General features: G+C 35.2%; 1 long non-coding RNA gene across 1 annotated transcript in view; it reads right to left on the bottom strand.

The window, feature by feature from the left end:
• The window catches only part of LOC122112861, a 69330-nt gene extending 47762 nt beyond the window's left edge, over positions 1-21568 (bottom strand). The window contains exons 1-2 of the long non-coding RNA XR_006148284.1: positions 21450-21568; positions 10671-10768 (exon numbers count right to left, since the gene is read on the bottom strand). This is a non-coding gene — a long non-coding RNA (uncharacterized LOC122112861). The remainder of the gene's footprint in view (positions 1-10670; positions 10769-21449) is intronic.
• Between the last annotated feature and the right edge of the window lie 235 nt (positions 21569-21803).

The raw sequence follows: 21803 nt of genomic DNA, 5'->3' as shown, positions 1-21803 counted from the left end.
CTACAAACTACCAGAGTAATTAAGAATTGTGTTTGTAATTTGAAGGTTTGAAAAAGTCTCTTGTACATGAAATTTAAAACATTTAATTTGATTTGAATACTCAGAAATGACAATGACAGGTAAAAATATAAAGGTTGTTTATATATAGACCAGAGGTGACAGTCTGCAATGGCATGTTTTAGAGTTTTATCCAAGAAATAAAATTGTATTCAATTTCTAACTACCTACAGAAATACAAATATTAAAACTTAAAAGAACTTAAAAAACCTTCAAATTACAGTATTAATTGCTTTCATACATTGATTGAATCACTTAGACTATATTTATTAAGAAAATTTTGTTTTTTAAAAACTGTATTAGAAGTGGACCACGCAAAGGCAAAAAGGCGTTTTCCCTCAAAAGTTTCAGAGCTTATTAAAAATAAATGGAGTTGTACTCATCCATTAGAAATGTTGATAGTGTACCATTTGTAAATAAGTACAAAGACTTGAAAAAATATACCAAGTGAAGCAATGCATGTTTTTTTTTAATAAGTTTTTATTGTGAAAATACTGTACAGAGGGGTTACAGTTACATGAGCAAGGTGATGAGTACATTTCTTATCTAGCATTGTTGCCTCCTCTGTTTTTCCCCTACCATCACTTACCTCCTACCTCCACAACTACACTCCACCCTCCCCTCCCCCCCCCACCCCCCCCCCCGCATGTGAAAGTTAGATTTAGATTATTAACTTATAAGTAAATATGTCAGGCGGTATGCAAGTGTATAGAAATGTATTAACTGAAAAACAGGAGATTCAAGGGAGATCTCAAATAGTGTATGTACTTCCTTAGTAAAGCACAATTAAAGTTCAGCAAAATAAAACACCAAGAAACAGGTTGAAAAGGGTGAGGCCAAGAGGGAAGAAGTAGACAATGAAGAGAAGAGGGAGAAAATGCCCTCCAGAATCCAATGGATAGCCTACAAAATTAAGAAGAGTGTGGAAGGGTGGGTAAGAGAGATGGGTGAGAAAGTTAAAAGGAGTCACATTTATCAAGATATCTTGTATATTGTATTTATAAACTGCTTTGTTGAATTGGTTCCTTCTTTACACAGCTACTTAATATTTTTTTTAAAAAGAAGAGAATCAGCATCCTAATAAATCTACTAGAAAATTAAAACAATGAGAAACTCAGGGGAATTATGGGAATGAGGAAAACATAGCCAATAAGTATGACATCAGAGGTACCAATCACAGATAATGCGTGATCATGAGCCAGCCATGATTGATAAGAAATCTCCAGGAAGATTATTGATAGTCAACTTCACTGCTTGTGTCTCAGCCATCTCACTATACATTGTGTCCAGCTGTACATTTCCAACAGTGCTAGTCAAAATCACTCTGATAGCATTTCAATGGGCATGAGAATTTACACCTACTACATAGTATGCCTGCAGCTATCAGGGTGCTGCAATGACAAAAGCCCCCAAAGTTTCGATAATTTAACATAATATGGTTGGTTTTCTGCATGTACAAAGTCTGAAGCAATTCATATTGTCATTATATTAGTAGCTAAGCTTTCAGATACAAGGTAACTGCACAGACATGTCAACAGAGAAGTCTGGGAAACAATGGAAAGGAGACAGACTTAAAACGGGTTCATCTCACTAACATCCATGCACTTCAATCACAACTCTATCATGTAATTAATTGAATCTAGTTGCTAGACAGAAGGAGTAAGATAAATCATAGGCATTCTATGTGCCCAAGAATAAGAAATGTATGATATGTTGCTACATCCTGTAATAGTTATAGTTCTAGTGGCAGAAAAATACATATATAACCTATGCATAAACAGACAAAATAAGAACTAATAAATCTAACATAATTGGACTCAGTTCAGTCACAGGATTATTATACAAAAATACTTTAATTTGGATAATATTCTATTTAAACATTAATTGTCTTTATATTTTTTCAGTTGGATTACAAAAAGCATATTAGTGAGGGAATGACACTGTTCATAAAGAAATTTGCTTTTTATTTGCCTTTTATATAACTGTAACCCATCTGTACATCATCTTTACAATAAACATAAATTATAAAAATTAAAAATAAAATAAAGTATGTTTATTCATGCATTAGTCTATAAAATGTGTAATAATGCATATTATTATAATGGTAAGCATTGTAATGCAGATTAAAACAAGATATTATTGCTATTCAACATAGAATATTTGCCAAATATACTCACATAAATTGTACATGATAGGCTGTCTTTTAAGACATTTGAAGTTGATATCTAGTTCAGTTTTTTAATTTATTACCAATATTTTCCACATATATCCAACATAAATTTGAAGTCCTTTAAGATACTGAGAATTATAAAAAAAAAAAAAACCTGAGAATGCACACAGTCAACTCTCAATAAATACTTGTTAAATGAGTGAACAGGGTCAGATGGTGAACAAGATTTCATGCAAGGCTGACGAATTTGAATTTAATCCCACAAAGACCACCCTAGAAAGTTTATGCACAGAGAAATACAATGATGAAAACAGTAATTTAAAAAGGTTACTATGTCATTGGATTTGAAAATAATGCAAAGGGGAAAGCTGCAGAGGAAAACTAATCAAGAAGCTATTGCAATGATTCAATATGTGAGTCTGAACTTGAATAGTGGCAGTTGAGAGAAAAAATAAGAAACAAATGCTGGAGACTTTAAATAAAAAATGGGCGAATTATTGAATGGCAAATTATTAACCACATAAGGAAAAGAAGAGAATAGCCAATATTTCATGCAAGGCATTGAATTTAAAAAGTCCTTTCTCCACCATTGGAGAAAGGAACACTAGAATGGAGTGACTGGGACCAGGGCATTTGCACATCTACCAAATGCAGCCACATTAACACTTGTAACAGTTTGCCTGCCTAGTAGATGTGCAAACAGATGTACACATATGGATCCTTTAAGTTTAGATTTATTTTGTCATAAGGAACCTTTGTTTAAGAACTATTCACCAGTATTTGGGGACATTGGAAAAAATGTTTAATATCAATTTAGTTTTCAAGGCGCCAAAAGACTGAATGATACATAAAAAACAGCTTCTGTCAGGAAAATCATGACTATTTCCCACTTGTAAATAATAATTAAATTAAAGGAGAAATATTTTCAGATTATATGCTGTAAAATATGCCACATAGATGTGGTCATAATTAAGCTCAGGCAAAACCATCATGTGAGCTATTTTTGGTCCTAAAAGTTAAGGTTGGCTGTGATTCCTTATTCTTATTTTATTTGAATGAAAAATACTTAATCAAGTATTTTCCAAATGAAATTCAGTTAAATGATTTTGTTTATCAAACTGTAGTTTTTAGGTAATTTCAATATACAATGTAGTTCATCAAAAAATATTTATCGCAGCTTTATTCCACTAAGTGAAACCTCTCTATACAGAGGGAAATTGAATATTTAAGCAATGTATGATGGTGATATAAACTATGAAGATTTCCATGGGAGCTTTTGGGAAGTTTATTCTTCCTTTCTAATAGAATGTACAAAAACAGGGAAAATGGGGTGTAACAATAATTTCAAATATTTCTAGGACTCACTCTATCCCTGCACTGAGCCTGTTTTCCTGATATCCTTATCTCCAGGGAAATTCAATGGAAATCCCTAATCAGCTGATGATTTACTGAATATCTAGCTTCTCAGCATTTTCTACATGTGGGAAATATCTACCAATAAAAGGGATGACTATGGACAAAACTATAAGTTCTTATGCTCTATCTTCTGAGGATTAGAGACTGTCAAGGGATAAAAATAGCAACAATTTCATGAAAAAATGTTGTATTAATGATCAGCCTGAACTCTAACTATGGAATTGGATCTAATTTTATTGTCACCATTTTACAATGGATGATAGAACTTCATTCTTTTACTTAGATGTTTCATCAAATTTAAATCATTTTTTAACATAGAATTTTCCTTTATGTACCACCAAAGGAGGGAAATATGATTATGGCACTACTTGATGAAACATCTATCTCATTTTGGAAACATGAAAATGTAAGCACAGGCAAATGTGAATCTAAAAAGATGTAATCAGAGGCTGTTCTTCCCCTAGGCAGATAGCAAATATACATAAACTAGAATAACTCTGGCCATACTCTAGCGACAACTGAGCAGCTACCGTATCTAGGCTACTCTAAACCAACACTAGACTTCTGTGGAAAAGTGGATTTTTTTATATCTCACACACACATATGCATGCTATTGTCCCTGTGAAGCAAAGCCAGAGTAACTGAGAGGAAGGCTTTGGATTCCCTCTGCTTCCTAGGGAAGGAAGCACAGGAGTGGACCATGTGACTAAGGACTCCAAAAGAAGAGTTGGACCTGTGATTGGCTTGTCTGGAGGCTGCCTGGTGGATTTGTTGCTATCTCCCCTGACTTAGAGAGTTGACAGAATGGTTGCCAAGTTTAGACACTGCTGTAAACAGGTATCATTGTAGATCTACCATTCTGTAGGCTAAGGACAGGACCAGTGGAAAATCAGAAAAAAAAAATGTTGAGGGGTCCTAGGACCTTTGACCAGGCAACTTGCAAACATATTGCCTTGTCTAAAGCTCATATACAAAGACTGGGAACAATGGCTGTTTTTTCAATTACAAAGCACATAAAAATCAGGAAGGGTTAGGATGTACCTCAGTAGTCAACACTGAAGTAAGATATACAAGACAAAGAAGACTTTTTTTTCAACAAACCTTTTACCTTGAAAAATAGAGGGACTAGTAATTATATTAAAAAAAAAAATTGAACCCAGGGCTGTGAAGTTGGCTCAGTTGGTAGAGTGCTTGCCTCACATGTATGAGGCCCTGTGTTTGATTCCTCAGCATCACATAAGCAGAGAAAAGCCAGAAGTGATGCTGTGGCTCAAATGGTAGAGCGCTAGCCTTGAGCTGAAGAGCTGAGGGACAGCACCCACGCCCAGAGTTCAGCACCCACGACCGACAAAAACAAAATTGAACCAAGGGCAACATTAAGACAAGATTTTTTTTCTGAATATTATCTACAGTGAATAATTATAACATAGATCCCAGGTTCTCTTCAATTTGCTAATGTCAGATTTATTGACAGTAAGGCTAGGAATATGATTTTTGAATAATTCCCAAGATGATTCTTATATGCATTAATATTTTTGAGAGTTGTTGCTGAAAATTAATTACTTTGGAAGTTCTTTGTGGGAGTTCTATCCATACATACAATCCAATGAAACTCATTGGGTCCATCTCTATTCCTAATCTCCCCTTTTCCCTTTTGAAAAACATTTTAGCAGCTTTTACTTCTTTGTTCATATAGGCATATGAATTATTTCAACCATATTCACTCTTATTCACCAACTCTATCCCTGTCCCCCAAACATGCTGATTTCCATTCCCAACATAGTCTCTTTTTCTTTCCTGATCTCCGACAATTTTCATTTGTCCTGAAAATATTTACATGCATTGTATTAGTTTCCTATAGCTGCTATAACAAATTGCCACAAACTTGATGGCTTAGAGTCATGCAAATTTATGCCCTTACAGTACCAGAAATGTAAAAGCAGTTTCACTGGGACTGAAATTACAGTGTCAGAATTTATTTCTTGGCCTTTTCAGCGTCTAGATCTACATCATTTGATTCATGTCTCTTTTTCTCCATCTTCAAAGTGCAGAAAGTAACATTTCAAATCTCTCTCTCTCTCTCTCTCTCTCTCTCTCTCTCTCTCTCTCTCTCTCTCTCTCTCTGCTCAAGTTGGATCCTTACTGTAATGGGCCCTTTGCCATGATGGAATTCATCTCTGCCTCTCTTTTACAAGGAGAAGTGTAGCTGTCTTTGGGGTGCCCATGTAATTCTCCAGGATTATTTCCCAGTTTCAGTATTGTTAATCACACTGGCAAAAAACTTTATTTGTTTAGTTTTGCTTTTTACTATATATAATGTAAGATTCACAGGATCCAAGAAGTGGGACTGGTTTTCTTTGGGTACTTTTAATCAGCATATTACAGGTGTGTGTAGTTTCAAACAATATACTTTGCTTTAGTGGGGAGACTGATTTCTTCATTTTTTAAAACCAATTTTACTACAGAGAAAAGATAATATTTAACATTAAGGCCATTTCCTTTGTCCCAGGGCTTTTGAAGGTTTACTTTCCTAAGTCCTCATGAGGTTTTCTGAGAAAAGCAACAGATAATAAAGTGAATGCTTAGTGTCAGTACTTGTTAGGGTATAAATAATATTAGTGAGAAAAAAACCAGATAATTTATCCACTTTCCATTCACTTCTATTACTTACAGAAAACTATATTCAGACAAAATAGGTTGGAGTCTAGACTTGTTGGTAAAGTGACTGCTTGAAAAGCCCAAGGTCCTGAGTTCAAAAGCCAGAACTACAGGGGAAAAAAATATCGTATTATACTATAGGCTTGGGTAGGACATTGTAGTACATGCCTAGCAAGTAGAAGGCCTTGAGTTCAAACCCAATGTTGTCAGAAACAAAAAAGAAAAAGAGAGGAAGGAAGGAAGGAAGGAAGGAAGGAAGGAAGGAAGGAAGGAAGGAAGGAAGGAAGGAAGGAAGGAAGGAAGGAAGGAAGGAAGGAAGGAGAAAGGGAGGGAGGGAGAAAGGGAGGGAGGGAAGCAGGAAGGAAGGGAGGAGAGAAGGAAGGAGGGAAAGAAGTCAGGCAGACAGGTAGCTAGGCGGGCATGCTAATTATCTACCAGTATTCTGATTGTATTTAACTTGGTATTTGGAAATCAAAGAATTATTTATATATAACTCCTGAGTATATAGTTATTTGAAGAAGGCAATTAAATTTATTTGCTTTTTCTGATTCTAATAAACAATGATGAAAACATTCCAGAACTTCTCTTCTATGAAACCTTGAAATTCATTTGACTCCTTTACAATATTCTCAATTTCCTTGTTTAATGAAATAAGCTGAGGGACTGCCACTTAGAGGACACAGCAAAAGGTGCCTAGAAAACTTTCTGTCATCTTTGGAAGTAATCATACTATTCAGAGAGTCCCATTGTCAGCAAATGTCCAGTCCATTGTTTTTGCATTCCTGTCTATAGGGGATGGCTGCTCCTCCATGAGCTCCCACTGAGCTCTGAAGCAGCACAGCACTCTATCCCAGAGCTCAACTGTCTCTACTAACAGCAATTGCTTCTACAGTGTGGCTCCCTGATGGGTCTCCTTGTGTTTCATTTTTACTTTGTATGAAGTCTGCTACAAATAGCTGTTTATGCTCTGTCTATTTTATGGTATCATACTATCTTTCTGGTATATTAAGGGCTTAAAAGTCTTTAATTCGATGTTCTCTCCTTCAATTAGTAGCCTACCATTCTTGTGTCTAAATATTCTCCAATAGATGGTAAAGTAAATAACTGATATTTTTCCTGTGTCAATTTCATTTGATGTCTGTCTTAGAATTTATTAGAAAGTATATATTATGAACAAGATAACATACTTAATAAAGTGTAATGTTTCTTCTGTGACTATATAAAGTAGAAATATTTCACAAATACACATTTAAAAATTGAGGGAGAATAAGTGAATATGTTCAAAGTCAAAGGGAAACGGTGTCCAAACTAACTGAAGTAAAATGTAGGTAAAGCAGACTTTTAATAAACATGGAAAATAAGATGTCGGGATTTTTGCGGAGTTTGTAGAATTGGGATAACACTGACTTCACATGTAAGATCTATAAGCTTAAAATTTATAGTGTTAGCATTATGTCTGACAAATAGCTGGTGTTTATAAAAATTAATCATATAATATTGCATCATATTATATAAATGTATTATATATATTTTATATGTACTATATATTGTATGCTTATACTATGTATCAAATTAATGTGTTTCATTGCCCACTATAGTCATGTGTAATACTAATTTCAATTAATAAGTTATATGTTCTTTGAACCATATACTTCATAAGCGTATAGAATCTATTTTAGGTGAAGAAAATAAAAATATTATTTTTTGAATGTTAAATACCATATATTCTATAATGATTAATTCTTCCTCTTAATGATTACTAGTTATGGCATCTTAAAGGATTGTGTCTTTTCTGGCCTCTCAGAAACATCAACTACTATTGCTCAGCATATTTTATTACAATCTCAATTTTCAGAAGCATCCACACATTAAAAAAAATGCTTTATATACAAGTTGCTCAGATACTGAAGCGTTTTAAAATCCTGTGAAAATTTCCATGCATGAAAGAGTGCTATTGAAATACCAGTCGAGAAACAACCATTTGGTAAAGTAACTAATGCTTCCACTCTCCTCCTCAAATGAATCGATGTAAATTTTGCAAGCAGTTACCTCCATTGTCTCAGTGATTCTCAATTTATACACACAGTTTGGGATTTTTTAATTATACCCATCGATGATCTCCATCCTATTTCTGTCCACAAAAAAGCACAATAAGTGACTTCTATTGATTTTTGCTAAAGAATAAAATAGTGATCTAAAGAGGTTCTTGACAGCTAGCACAGCTTTAAAATATGGGCCCTTTTATCATGTGTCTTATAAATTTTGTAATCTAGGGAGATAGAGACACTTTTTGTGTGTGTATAAAAATCTAAGACTTTGATATAGGGTTGCAAGGGTCATTACATTATTAAGGTTTTACAAAGAGCCCTGTAATCTATCCATTGCATTCAGTACATTTTTGTACCCATACCTAGATGTTATATTCTTACCACCAAAGTTTCCTAATCAATTAAAACCATCCAAAGGATATAATGTAATAAAAACACAGTTGAGGGGCTGAGCATATGGCAAAGTGGTAGAGTGCTTGTCTTGCATGCATAAAGCCCTAGGTTCAATTCCTCAGTAGCACATAAACAGAAAAAGCTGTAAGGGGTGCTGTAGCTCAAGTAGGTACAATGCTAGCTTTGAGCAAAAGAAACTCAGGGACAGTGCCCTGGCCCTGAGTTCAAGCACCATGACTGGCAAAAAAAAAAAAAAAAAAAAAACACAGATGAAGTTCCAGTCCAGTATTTTTATCATTACACCCTAGTTTACAGATATGACATGATTTGTCTTAGAAAATATGATTAAACATGTCAAAAACTTAGTCAAGACATTGATCAAGATATATTGTATTCATACACTTTGTTAAAGGGCAACTCCTTTGTAGAAATAGTTAGATAATAATAAAAAGAAGAAAAAAAAGCCTGGGCAAAAGTACTCACATCCTTCTTTCCATTAATAGAACCTCAATAAATTGCAATGTCAATAAATGTATCAGAAGCAGCAAAGCAAGGGAGGGGGAGGAGAGTGCGTGTGTGTGTGTGTGTGTGTGTGTGTGTGTGTGTGTGTGTGTGTGTGCCAATTATGTGTCTAGAACTCAGGTCCCGAGCTCTGTCTCTCAGCTTTTTGCTGAAGATTAACACTCTATCATTTGAGCCAGTGCTCCACTTCCAGCTCTTTGGTGGTTAAGTACCTCATGGACTTTGGTACACAAGCTATCTTTGAACCTCAATCCTCAGATCTCAGCTAAATTTCAACCATGAATTAACTGGCACCCAGCTAAAGAACATTTTAAAATAGCTGTTTCACTCAGCTTGGATTTAGTGTCCTTACCTGCCATTGTCCGCTGTATGTCCTGAGAAAAATCAGTGTCTATCACTGCTCTGGGATTAAATTGGGAATGAGCTAATCAGATATTAAAGCACTATCGTGGCAATCACCAATTTACAACCTTTGAAAGATCCTACAGTAGAGAACAAATAGTGAGTTGCAGTTCTTACTCATGTGACATTAAATGTGAAAATGGTATTAACATCATCGTAAAAAATTAATATGCCCACACAGGTATTAATTATTCTAGTAAACCTTATTTTCCATAGGACCTACCAGACACTTAAGAAAGTTTTATATCCCCTGTTATCACTGTACTTGATTTTGGTACTCTGCAACTTGTATATACATTTGTCTAATTTGAGGAGGGGAAGGGGAAATAACAAAATGCTGAAACAAGCACACGGGATGATCCATTGCAACAATGATACCCACAGACAGTATATTGGAAATGAACTTTACAACTTCGGGTAAGGGTGGGGGGGGAATGAGAGGGGTGGGGGAGGGAAGGGATAGTGGGAGAACAACAAAGGAAGGGAAAACAATGCTCAGCAAGAAATGTCCTCCTTGCCTTATTCATGTAACTGTAATCCCTCTGTACAGCATCCTTGCAATAAAATAAAATAAAAAATAAAATACAATGCATCAAATCCCAAAAAAGAAAGTTTTGTGAATAGTGTGGTTATGTGTATATTACCATATTAGTCTGTTACCCTATGGCAATAAAAATTTTAAGTTTTATTATTTTCTTTCCCTGAATTTGAGTTGATAAAGAGGTTATAAACAACTTTCAATTAAATCATATCCAACTGTTTCATATTCCCTTTCCTAAAGTAGAGATTTTCATTTATAAAGTAGAAATTTTTCATTTATAAAAACACAATCTGATTGTCCAACTATTTTAGGACACACTTGACATGTGTCCATTTTAATACAGACTCAGTACTAATACCCTATCATACCCTAAATAATTATTTAGAAACAATATAAGAGATACAAAGGTAAAAAAAATTCTTCATTTGTCATTTTCTTTGTCATAACTTAATATGTGACTTACCTACAGTAATTCCTCTTTAAAAAAGTATAGCATCTTCAAAATTGAGAGAAGAAACAAAGTTAACTTCTAAGGTTTCTGGAAATGACTGTTTTTACTTCCTAGGGGGAAAAAGTAAGGTTGACTTTAAAAACAGTTCTTTGAGGAAGAAAAATTCTGTCAGGCTTATTGTGCTTAGAATTTGGAACATAAGCTGCAATTTCATTAGAATATAATGTATTTCCATTTTTCTCTTTTTAAAATTTTTTTATTGTGAAAATATCATACAGAGGGGTTACAATTACATGGGCAAGGTAACGAGTACATTTCTTATCAAGCATTGTTGCCTTCTCCTTTGTTTCCCCTAAGAATTAATTATTAAAAAAAATAATAAACAGGGGCTAGGAAGGTGGCTTAGTGGTAGAGCGCATGCCTTGCATGCCAGAGGCCCTGGGTTCGATTCCTCAGCACCACATAAGCAAAAAGAAAAAAAGCCAGAAGTGGCGCTGTGGCCCAAGTAGTAGAGCGCTAGCCTTAAGCTGAAGAGCTGAGGGACAGTGCCTAGGTCCAGAGTTCAGGCCCCATGACTGGACCCAAAAAACAAACAAACAAAAAATAATAAACAAATTTTGAATCTACTATGCCGACATAATTTCCCATGAGATATACTCTAAGGACAATGTTCACTGCAAAAGAATCTCATATTTACTATATTTGTTATTGGTAATTTATTGATATTGCATATATATATATAGTAGGAATGCCGTACAGAGGAGTTACAATTACATGGGCAAGATAACGACTACATTTCTTATCAAGCATTGTTGCCTCCTCTTTGGTTACCCTTCCCATCCCTTCCCATACTCCCTCCACCTCCCCCCACCCGATCCTCACGCCCCCACCAAAGGTGTAAAGTTCGTTTTTCGACATAACGACTTGTACATCTCATTGTTGTAATGGATCCACGTGTATCCCTAGTTAAACGATTTGTTTTTGCCCTTCCCCTCCACAAATTACACAAATAGAAAACAGGGGCTATACCGTGGGGGAGGGAGGGACATACAAAGCAACATAGAAATCATCTTATAAATATGTTAGAAACAATTATATGAAAGAAAAAACACATTTGAATACTTATCTTGGGGTTCACTACCCTAACATCAACTTATCTGACCTTTTCTGCTTGACTCAGACATCTGCTAGTTATTGCAAATAAGGGAAACCATGGGACCTATGTTTCTTTGGGTCTGGCTTACTTCACTTAATATAATTTTTTCCAAATCTTTCCATTTCCTAACAAATGGGGCAATGTCATTCCTTCTGATGGAGACATAGAATTCCCTTGTGTATATATACCACATTTTCTTGACCCATTCATCTACTGAGGGGCATCTGGGTCGGTTCCATATCTTAGCTATGGTAAATAATGCTGCAATAAACATAGTTATGCTGGTAGCTTTACTATGGTCTTGTTTCATTTTGGTAAATGCCCAAAAGTGGGAATGCTGGATCATAGGGGAGCATTATGTGGAGCCTTTTGAGGAATCTCCATACCCATGGATTGGGAGAAGATCTTCACTAGCCATACAAAGGACAAGGCTAGGATCTTATATCTAAAATATACCTGGAACTCAAAAAATTAAATCCCCCAACAACAAATCCTCAAAGAAACAACTGCCCAATAAATAAGTGGACTAAAGACTTAAAGAGAAACTTCTCTGAAGAGGAAAGAAGGATGGCCAATAGAAACATAAAGAAATGCTCAACCTTTCTAGCCATAAAAGAAATGCAAATCAAAACAACATTGAGATAATACCTCACCCCAGTTAGAATGGCTAGAATCAAGAACTCTAATAACAACAGATGCTGGAGGGGATGTGGACAGAAGGGAACCTTACTACATTGTTCGTGGTAGTGTAAACTTGTTCAACCACTTTGTATTTCCATTTTTCAATATTAGGTTAACATTATATCAAATACTAACTTTACCAATTCAGGTTTGAATTCTACAGGCTGTGAACTGAAACTCCTTTGTATGTTTTAGGAATTCTAAATCTTTTCTATTTCCTCTAAAATTATTTTCTAATCACTCTGCTTTTCCACTCAAGCAGACTATTTCTTTATATTGAGGTAATATTTTGGAATGTTCATTAGATATTGAACATCTATCAAAATAATCAGCCCCTATGTTCGCTGTATTTTGTGCCTTTCAACTTTCATTTTCCTCAACGCAAACTCTTACCTATTTCTCCTTTCATCTTATTCTTTAAGGACTTGAAAGATGACAAAACCACTTTCAGAAAGAGCTGGGTCAGTAATATAAGACATTTCTGCATAAGATTCTCTCCCATGCATAACAAAGCAAAACAGGAAACAAGAGGAAGCAAACTAGAGTTGTGTGAAATTGCTCATTTATTCTTTGCAAATAGTTTTCAGTTTTTCATAAAACTGCTAAAAAATTCACAAATTGTATTCCAATGAGATACTTGTTTTCTAAGTTTTCATCAAAACTTTCCTCTTTTGGTACATGTTTTCTATGCATAAGACATCCTGTTCCCATGTGTAACTGGTACTGCCTGTTTGTTCACAGGCATGGAAATGGAAGTCAGACATTAAATATGCACAAACTGCCTGACTGCATAAGGAAAAAAATGCAAATAGTGCTGTGTGTCAAGAATCTACACTAACTTATGGTTGAATGTGTTCTTTTCATTTGTTCTTTCCCAATTCCAAAATGAAAAAAAATATGTTTAAGTATTTCATAACTGGGAATTCTCATTTTGATTTATTTGTGTTCTGTCTTCCTTAGTTAATTGATTCTGAGAAGCAAAAGTATATGACAGGGTTTCTTCATATTTTAAATTTTTTATTGTGAAAATACAGTACAGAGGGGTTACAATTACATGGACAAGGTAATGAGTACATTTCTTATCAAGCATTGTTGCCTCCTCCTTTGTTTCCCCTTCCCATCTTCATTTTTAATCACAATAAGGAAAAAAAATACTAATGCAAGGCCTGGATGTATTGGTTTTACCAAGAATTTTTTTGTCCATGTATAAAATCTTCATTTGATTATAAGGTAATAATTCACTCTCAAATGGCAATTTTCTGAATTAACAACTTTAAATACCATAGTCCCTTAATGAATCAGCTGTATGACAGCAGGTTGGGATATCTGCTAATTCTAAATTCCATATAAAGGGTGCAGTGAAATTGATTTTCCTCTATGTGCATTTATGTAATATTACAGCATCCTTTAATTTGGTCATAGTAAATTATTCCATCATCTAACTTTGACAGAAATTTTTTTGACATAGTGCCTCACCATAAAATGCCCTTTGAGGTTCCTTAAAAGTGGCTGAAATACAAAACAAATTTTCCTCCTTCCTACTTTCTTTCTTTTTTGGGGGGGGGGGCGGTAGTGGGGCCTGAACTCTGGGCCTGAGTGCTATCCCTCAGCTCTTCAGCTCAAGGCTAGTGTGCTACCACTTCAGCCACAGTGCCACTTTTGGCTTTTTCTGCTTATGTGGTGCTGAGGAATCGAACCCAGGGGCTCATGCATGCAAGGGAAGTGCTCTACCACTGGGCCACCTTCCCAGACCCCTTCTTTTCTTCCTTTCTTCCTTCCATCCTTCTTTCTTCCTTTCTCTTTCCTTCCTTCCTTCCTATGTTTTATTTTCTGAAGTCTCAGATTTCCATATGCCTGTTCTTAGAGACCACCCAACAAACACATTTGAAGATGAGAAGTAAGGCGGAAGCCTTAGGTTGCTACGTCCATTTGTAGGTTTTCATTTCCAAAATACTTAACAATTTCATAGCAAGCTTCAGGCCTCATTCATCAGTTAATAGTACTGTGCCAAATCTTTGAAACTTCATCAAATTTCTTTATCTTGATTTTATACACATCTAGTCTACCAATGAATGCATTTGTATCTTTGTAACTCTCTCTCTAATTTTGCTTTTTGGTATAATCTGATAAGTGATTTACCCACAGACAACTGTATGTGACTACTTTCCTCCTACTAATTCTCTTTCTGATCATGGTTAAAGATATCATGCATTTTTCTTTTTCATTGTTCATACATTTTTTGTTTCTTGAATTATATACATGTTCTTTTGTTTTGCCATCTGTTTTTAGAAATATTATCTGGTTGTGAAAGTAATAGAATATTATTATGTTGTATTTTAATAGCTTTTTCTTATAATACTGGTTTCCTATTTCTCTCTGTGTCTCTATGTATTTCTCTTTCCCTGCCTTCCTTCCTCCTCTCCTCTCTCTTTGCTGTTGTTTCTGGGTCTTGCACTCTTTGCCGGAGTGATGTCCCCTGTGCTAAGGCTAGTGCTCTATGATCCATAACTCCATTTCTGCGTTCTTTGCATCTGTGGTTAATTGAAGATAAGAGTTTCACAGACTTTTCTATCTGTAACACACCAAGAATGGGATCTAAGACTAACTGTATCTAACAGCATAAGTAAAGACAACACAGTTTCTTGTTTTATAGCCTAACTTGTTAAATTCTTTTAAATTCAAGGTCTACCCAAAACTATTATGAAAGGAATTAGAATGTCAAAAGTGTGTTACTTACAAAATGGGCTTGTCAGACTGAGGAAAAATAGGCTCAAATCACTGAAACTTAAAGATGGTTTGTATTGACATGTTATGCATTTGGAATCCCCTAAGTTTATATTCCCTGTTACCTCAGTACATATATTGATTAACTGGACATGAAACTACTTTTTCTTCTCCTCCACATTTGGTGTCCAATGCACTCTGATTCTGATCACCAAAATATGTGAGGGTTTCTCCCTCCTGGCAGCCAGTTCTCCAGTAGACACCAACTGAGTATCCAATAATTTAATTCAATTTCCATGTCTCAACAACTTCATTTCCTTTCTGAGACAAGCAAAAATGGTCGGATAAGTTGATGTTAAGTGAAATGAACCTCAAGTTAAGGACTCAAATGTTTTTCTTTTCTTTCTTGCTACTGTGTCTAACATATTTAAGGTATTTCTTTGTTGTTTTGTATGTCCCTCCCCCACGTTATAACCCCTGTTTTCACTGTATTTGATGTTGGTAAAATTTGTGGAGAGGAAGGGAAAAAACAAATTGTTTAAATAGGGATACAGGTGGACCCATTGCAAAAATGAGATGTACAAGACGTTATATCAAAAATTAACTTTACAACTATGTTTATTGCAACATTATTTACCATAGCTAAGATATGGAACCAACCCAGATGCCCCTCAGTAGATGAATGGATCAAGAAAATGTAGTATATATACACAATGGAAATCTATGCCTCCATCAGAAAGAATGACATTTCCCCATTTGTTAGGAAATGGAAAGGCTTGGAAAAAATTATATTAAGTGAAGTAAGCCAAGCCCAAAGAAACAAAGGTCCCATGGTTTCCCTTATTTGCATTATCTAGTATATGTATGAGTCAAGCAGGAAAGGTCAGATAATGTGATGTTAGGAAAATGAACCCTCAGATAAGTATTTAAATGTTTTTTTCTTTCATGCATTTGTTTCTAACTCATTTATAAGATTATTTCTTTGTAGCTTTGTATGTCCCACCCCCACAGTATAACCCCTGCTTTCACTATATTTGAATAGGTATAATTTGTGGAGGAGATGGGGAAAAACAAGTCGTTTAAGGATACAGGTGGACCCGATGCAACTAGGAGAAGTACAAGTTGTCATGTCAAAAACGAACTTTACAACTTTGGTGGGGGGATTGAGTGGGGGGAAGGGCGGGGGAAGACTGGGAAGGGATGTGAAGGGTAAACAAAGGAGGAGGCTGCAATGCTTGATAAGAAATGTACTCATTATCTTGCCCATGTAATTGTAACCCTTCTGTACAGTATGTTCACAAAAAATAAAAATTAAAATTAAATAAAAAAATTAACTTTACAACTTTGGCACTGGCGGAGGAGGGTTTGGGGGTGAGAGGGGGAGATGGGAAGGAATGGTAAGGGGAAACAAAGGAGGAGGCAACAATGCTTGATAAGAAATGCACTCATTACCTTGCCCAGGTAATTGTAACTCCTCTGTATGTTATCTTCACAATTGAAAAAAAAAGACTTAGCAATACTCTCTGCCTTAATATGGAATGCTATGGAAAATAAACAAGTCTGAACATTTGTCTCACATGGTTTTATTGCTGTGTTAAACCATATTAATTCCTCAGATGACTTTATATCACAGCATAAACCATAATAAAAATCATAGAAAACAGTAAGAAAAAAATATATATGAGTGACTCTATTGGGACATAGAATAATATTTTAAAAGGTTAGAGGAAGAAGAACATAATGAATAATTTTTTCAAAAAACACTCTCCTTTTATTTCTTGCAGTGCAATACCAGGAATATCAGGTAGGATATGTAACAATGGAAAATGCAACATCTAGAAAACTCTCATCAGGTTTCTTCCACAGGGATACAGGGATACAGGATTATGTGAACATGTTCCCCCACTGTTCTTAGTTAGAAACAATATGTAATAGCTTTTTCTGTGACAGTTCAAGTCAAAGGAAATGAAGAGCACAACCTAAGTTGCTACAGTGTTCAGGTCAAGTAATCTTTGTATTGCTGATGAAAAAGTTTAATCTTACTTGATATAATGGTAATCATTTTTGTACTCTTGACGGGAGGTCTTTTTAACTTAGGTAAATTGATAACAGGGAAGGTCACTGGTTCTTCTTGTGAGACAGCACAAGTGTAAAGACATTCTTTGGTGTGTTAATGATTTCCACAGAACACAGAAGGGATTCCTAAAGTGCTCTGCAAACTGTGTGTGAGCCTGCTCCACTTCTGGTATCACATTCTCCACTCTTACCAGAAAGTCTTGACCAAATTCAGACATCCCTAACTGTATCTGGCAGTTGTGTTTCTGTATCAATTAAATCCATTTTTTTTTCTATTTAGTGTAGTCTTAACTACTTCGGCTTCCACAGGCCCTGAAACAGGAATGTGAAGCCACATTTTTTTTAAGAACTTGAAGAAAGTTCAAGGTATCTGTGTTAGTTAAAGCCGTACCTGGAATTTACTAAGCTAATTGATTGGGACCATTCCATAGGAATTTTGTTCTAGCTCATTTATTTAAGTCAGTAGCTAAAATGTTGTACACTTTTTGGCTCCCTGGTGAGAAGATATGTTAGATATACATTTATTCACAGCTCAGATTCACTGTGGATTCATTAATGGTTCCTCTCATTGTAAAATAGTATTTTCTGCAAACATGGCACATAGCTTATCAATCAACCCAATTACATTTATGAAGTGTCCTTCATGTGTCTATATCTTGGGGCTATGTGGACTTAATACAAATGAAGATACAATAAATATTTAAAAGCCTAAATCAAACAAATAAGCTTTTTAGTTCAACCTTACAAATCAACAGTATATGTAAAGTCCTCATGCATAAAAGAATAGATTCCAGTTCTGAAGGGAAGGATGTAGAAGGATTTGTAACCTATTAAAATCAGACTGAAAGGTGGCAGGTGGAGGTCACTGATTGTAAATTGTGATAGAAACTCTTCTAAAATTGGGAATTCATGATGTGGCACATCAGCATATGGCAAGTACAGAAATGAAAACTATAGTTAATAACACATTTACACACACGCACACACACACACACACACGAGTTTGCACTAATCCTAGGGTCAAAGTGTAATTTTCTTTTAGAGCCAAAGAAATCATCTTCTTTAAGGTTACCAACTTCGATTACACTTTCAACATTTATGCCAGTGAATCCATCAGTACCAATCCAATTTTATCTGTACTAAATTCAGGGAAATTTGAACACATCCATGCTTGAATATCACACAGACAATTATGCAAAACATCAAGTCGCTTCATAGGTCTTCAGGGACTGGAAAGAATATCTGGGTATCGTCTGCATACATATGACACTGCAGGCCACAGCACTGAATAATGCGATTCACTAAAAATATTTAAACATAAAGCTAAATAGAATTTCAAACAAGCCCTAAGGGAATCAGAAAGTAACTCAGCAAAGCACAAACCATTCCCTAAAGGAAACAATTGTAAGAAGAATATAAGGATGAAGAACTTCTCCAAAGAAACCCATGTTAATTCTAAAAAATTCAAAAAACAGAGTGCTGTCAAAGACACGGTCAGCAGTATTCAAACCAGACATCTAGTCTTAAAAGGTACAAATTAAATAGACAGCCTACAAAATACTCATGGACAATTATGTTTCAGTCAAGTCTTGGGGGTAGCTATGTGTATATTTAACATGAAATGAGAAAATGATATTCCAGCAAAAATTCAAGACTTATTGTTTCCTTTCTAAAGATTTAAATATTAAAATACTAAACTACTACCAGCACGACTATGTTTATTGCAGCATTATTTACCATAGCTAAGATATGGAACCAACACAGATGCCCCTCAGTAGATGAATGGATCAAGAAAATGTGGCATATATACACAGTGGAATCCTATGCTTCCATCAGAAAGAATGGCATTGCTCCATTTGTTAGGAAATGGAAAGACTTGGAAAAAATTGTATTAAGTGAAGTAAGCCAGGCCCAAAGAAACATAGGTCCCATGGTTTTCCTTATTTGCAATAACTAGTATATGTCTGAGTCAAGCAGAAAAGGTCAGATAAGTTGATGTTAGGGGAATGAACCCCAAGATAAGTATTCAAATTTTTTTTTCTTTCATGTAATTATTTCTATCATATTTATAAGATGATTTCTATGTTGCTTTGTATGTCCCTTCTCCACAGTATAACCCATACTTTTACTCTTTTTGATATTGGTATAATTTGTGGAGGGGAAGGGGAAAAAAACAAATCTTTTAACTAGGGATACACGTGGACTCATTGCAACAATGAGATGTACAAGTCGTTATATCAAAAAACGAACTTAACAACTTTGGTGGGGGTTTGGGGGAGAATCGGGTGGGGGGAGGGGAGGAGTATGGGAAGGGATGAGAAGGGGAAACAAAGAGGAGGCAACAATGCTTGATAAGAAATGTACTCGTTATCTTGCCCATGTAATTGTAACTCCTCTGTATGGTATTCTCACAATAAAAAAATAAATAAATAAAATACTAAACTGTTGATAATGAAGTTTTCTTAAGAACAGTGCAATTGTTGATTTAAATTAATTCCATTGATTTTTTTATTTATTGCTTAAGATCTTTATTTCATGAAGCAATGAGAGGGACCACATACACACACACATACACACAAACATGCATACACATGCATACACATGTGCACGTGAACATGAATATATATTTTAACAGATCTAATAATCTCAGTGATGAAACTTCAATAATTCTTCATAAAGAATCTAGAAGTCTTTTTATGTTTTTTATTGTAAAAATACTGTACAGTTACATGAGTAAGGTAATGAGCACATTTCCTATGGCACATTGTTACCTCCTCCTTTGTTTTTCCCCTACCATCCCTTCCCTCCCCACAGTATTTCTATATATTCTTATTATCATGATCAAACATTGTATAACTACTCCTCTGAAATTTTCTTTCCAATTGTCAAGTGATCCTTATAGTCATCAGCATCATTCATAATTCTAATGCTGAAAATTTGCCAGGTCCAGAAAATGGAGTTAAACTGGCAACAAAGGTTTTATTCAGGACTATCACTACAATTAGTAGGAGCAATTGAACTTAAAACTTCATTGAAACAATAGGCAAGAGGGGTTTTAAGTGCTGGTGAAAGCTAACAGAAAAGTACTGGAGGATGTTGAGGGCAGACTCATCTACTTATAAGCCACATGGTTTTGCTAATTGCTACTTATCACTTATCTCTTACAAAAGTTAGCGACCTATCTTGCCAGGAAACTGAGAGCTATCTGCGTTGATGTTCGCTTTTGAAGAGGAGGGCTCTCAGTTCCCTGACAAAGAGATTTCTGATATGTAAGATTGGTAAAGAGAGAGAAAAGACTCAGTCTGAAAGAAAAAGGGAGATGCATGGCTGGGAGTTAGGCAGAAGGCTGGCTACAGTTTATTCAAGCTGAAAAGATGAATTGTTGGTTATCTGAACCTATCTCTTAGAAAGCAGCAACAACATGCTCAAGAAGTTCCTCTGTAACACTTAGGAAGTACTTTTAACTACCTTTAGGATACTGATTAAGTGGATGGAATTATGTTTTTACAGCATACTATTATATCCTGAGGATTAATAGAATATCGAGCTATATATGGCTATGGACTCAGTATAATATACATATACAAATTACATCTAAGTAGCAATAGAAAATTATGGCTGAAAATCTGAATGGACTCAGCATAATAAAACAAAGTCATATTTAACATGATAGCCCAAAATGGATACACCTCCGATTTTTCCTGCAATGTCAGTAAAATAATAAGTTTCTAATAGACATATTTGCACATTTCTCTAAGGCTATGAAACTTCTCTAGTCAATCATCATGTATAAAATATTCAATAATTTTGTGACTCCTCAAACTTTTGAGATTTAGAATGGTGAATGTGGTGTTGCATAGATATATCCGAGTTAACGAAGAGAAACTAATTCTTGACCACAATTAGTTTTAAATGAATATTGCCATACCCAGTGGGCAAAACGAAACCCACCAGATTGATTTTCTTTGCTCTGGATTCTTCTTCGTAATAAAATATTCATATCTATATGCTCTGAGGAGTTTGGCAGAACACACCTCAATTAACATACCTCAATGCTTCTATTTGATGACTACCAGATTAGAAATTTAAACAACCTAATGGAAATCAGTCTTTCATGATAAACAAACTCTGTTGCTGCAGGCAAGCTCACTTACTTTTTAGTTATTTCTCTAGAAGCTGTGGTTTCCTGTGAATTGCCTACCTGGCTGCCTAGGCTCTCCCTAGGAGAAGAATCCATGCCCCTTCCTAGAAAACTATTCAGAATTTTAACAGCTTTGTGTAATTTTCCCCTGAAAGAACAAGTCAAACTTGTTGGGAGCTCTTTCTAAAGTCTCTGCAGGTAGTTAATGATTTGGTTAAAAATAATTAAGCCAATTTGTTAATATGAAACTTAAACTCCCACAGATAGAACACTGCGTTCGCAGGATAAAAGAGATTGCCTAGATGGAAGGTTCTCAAGGGAAGCTTGAAGCCAGACCCAGCGTGAGGTGCTTTATTTTCTACTATAA

This window comes from Dipodomys spectabilis, unplaced genomic scaffold (genome assembly GCF_019054845.1).
Source record: "Dipodomys spectabilis isolate Male_0828 unplaced genomic scaffold, ASM1905484v1 ptg000095l, whole genome shotgun sequence".
NCBI lineage: Eukaryota > Metazoa > Chordata > Mammalia > Rodentia > Heteromyidae > Dipodomys > Dipodomys spectabilis.
This window is presented reverse-complemented; position numbering and strand designations above follow the sequence as displayed.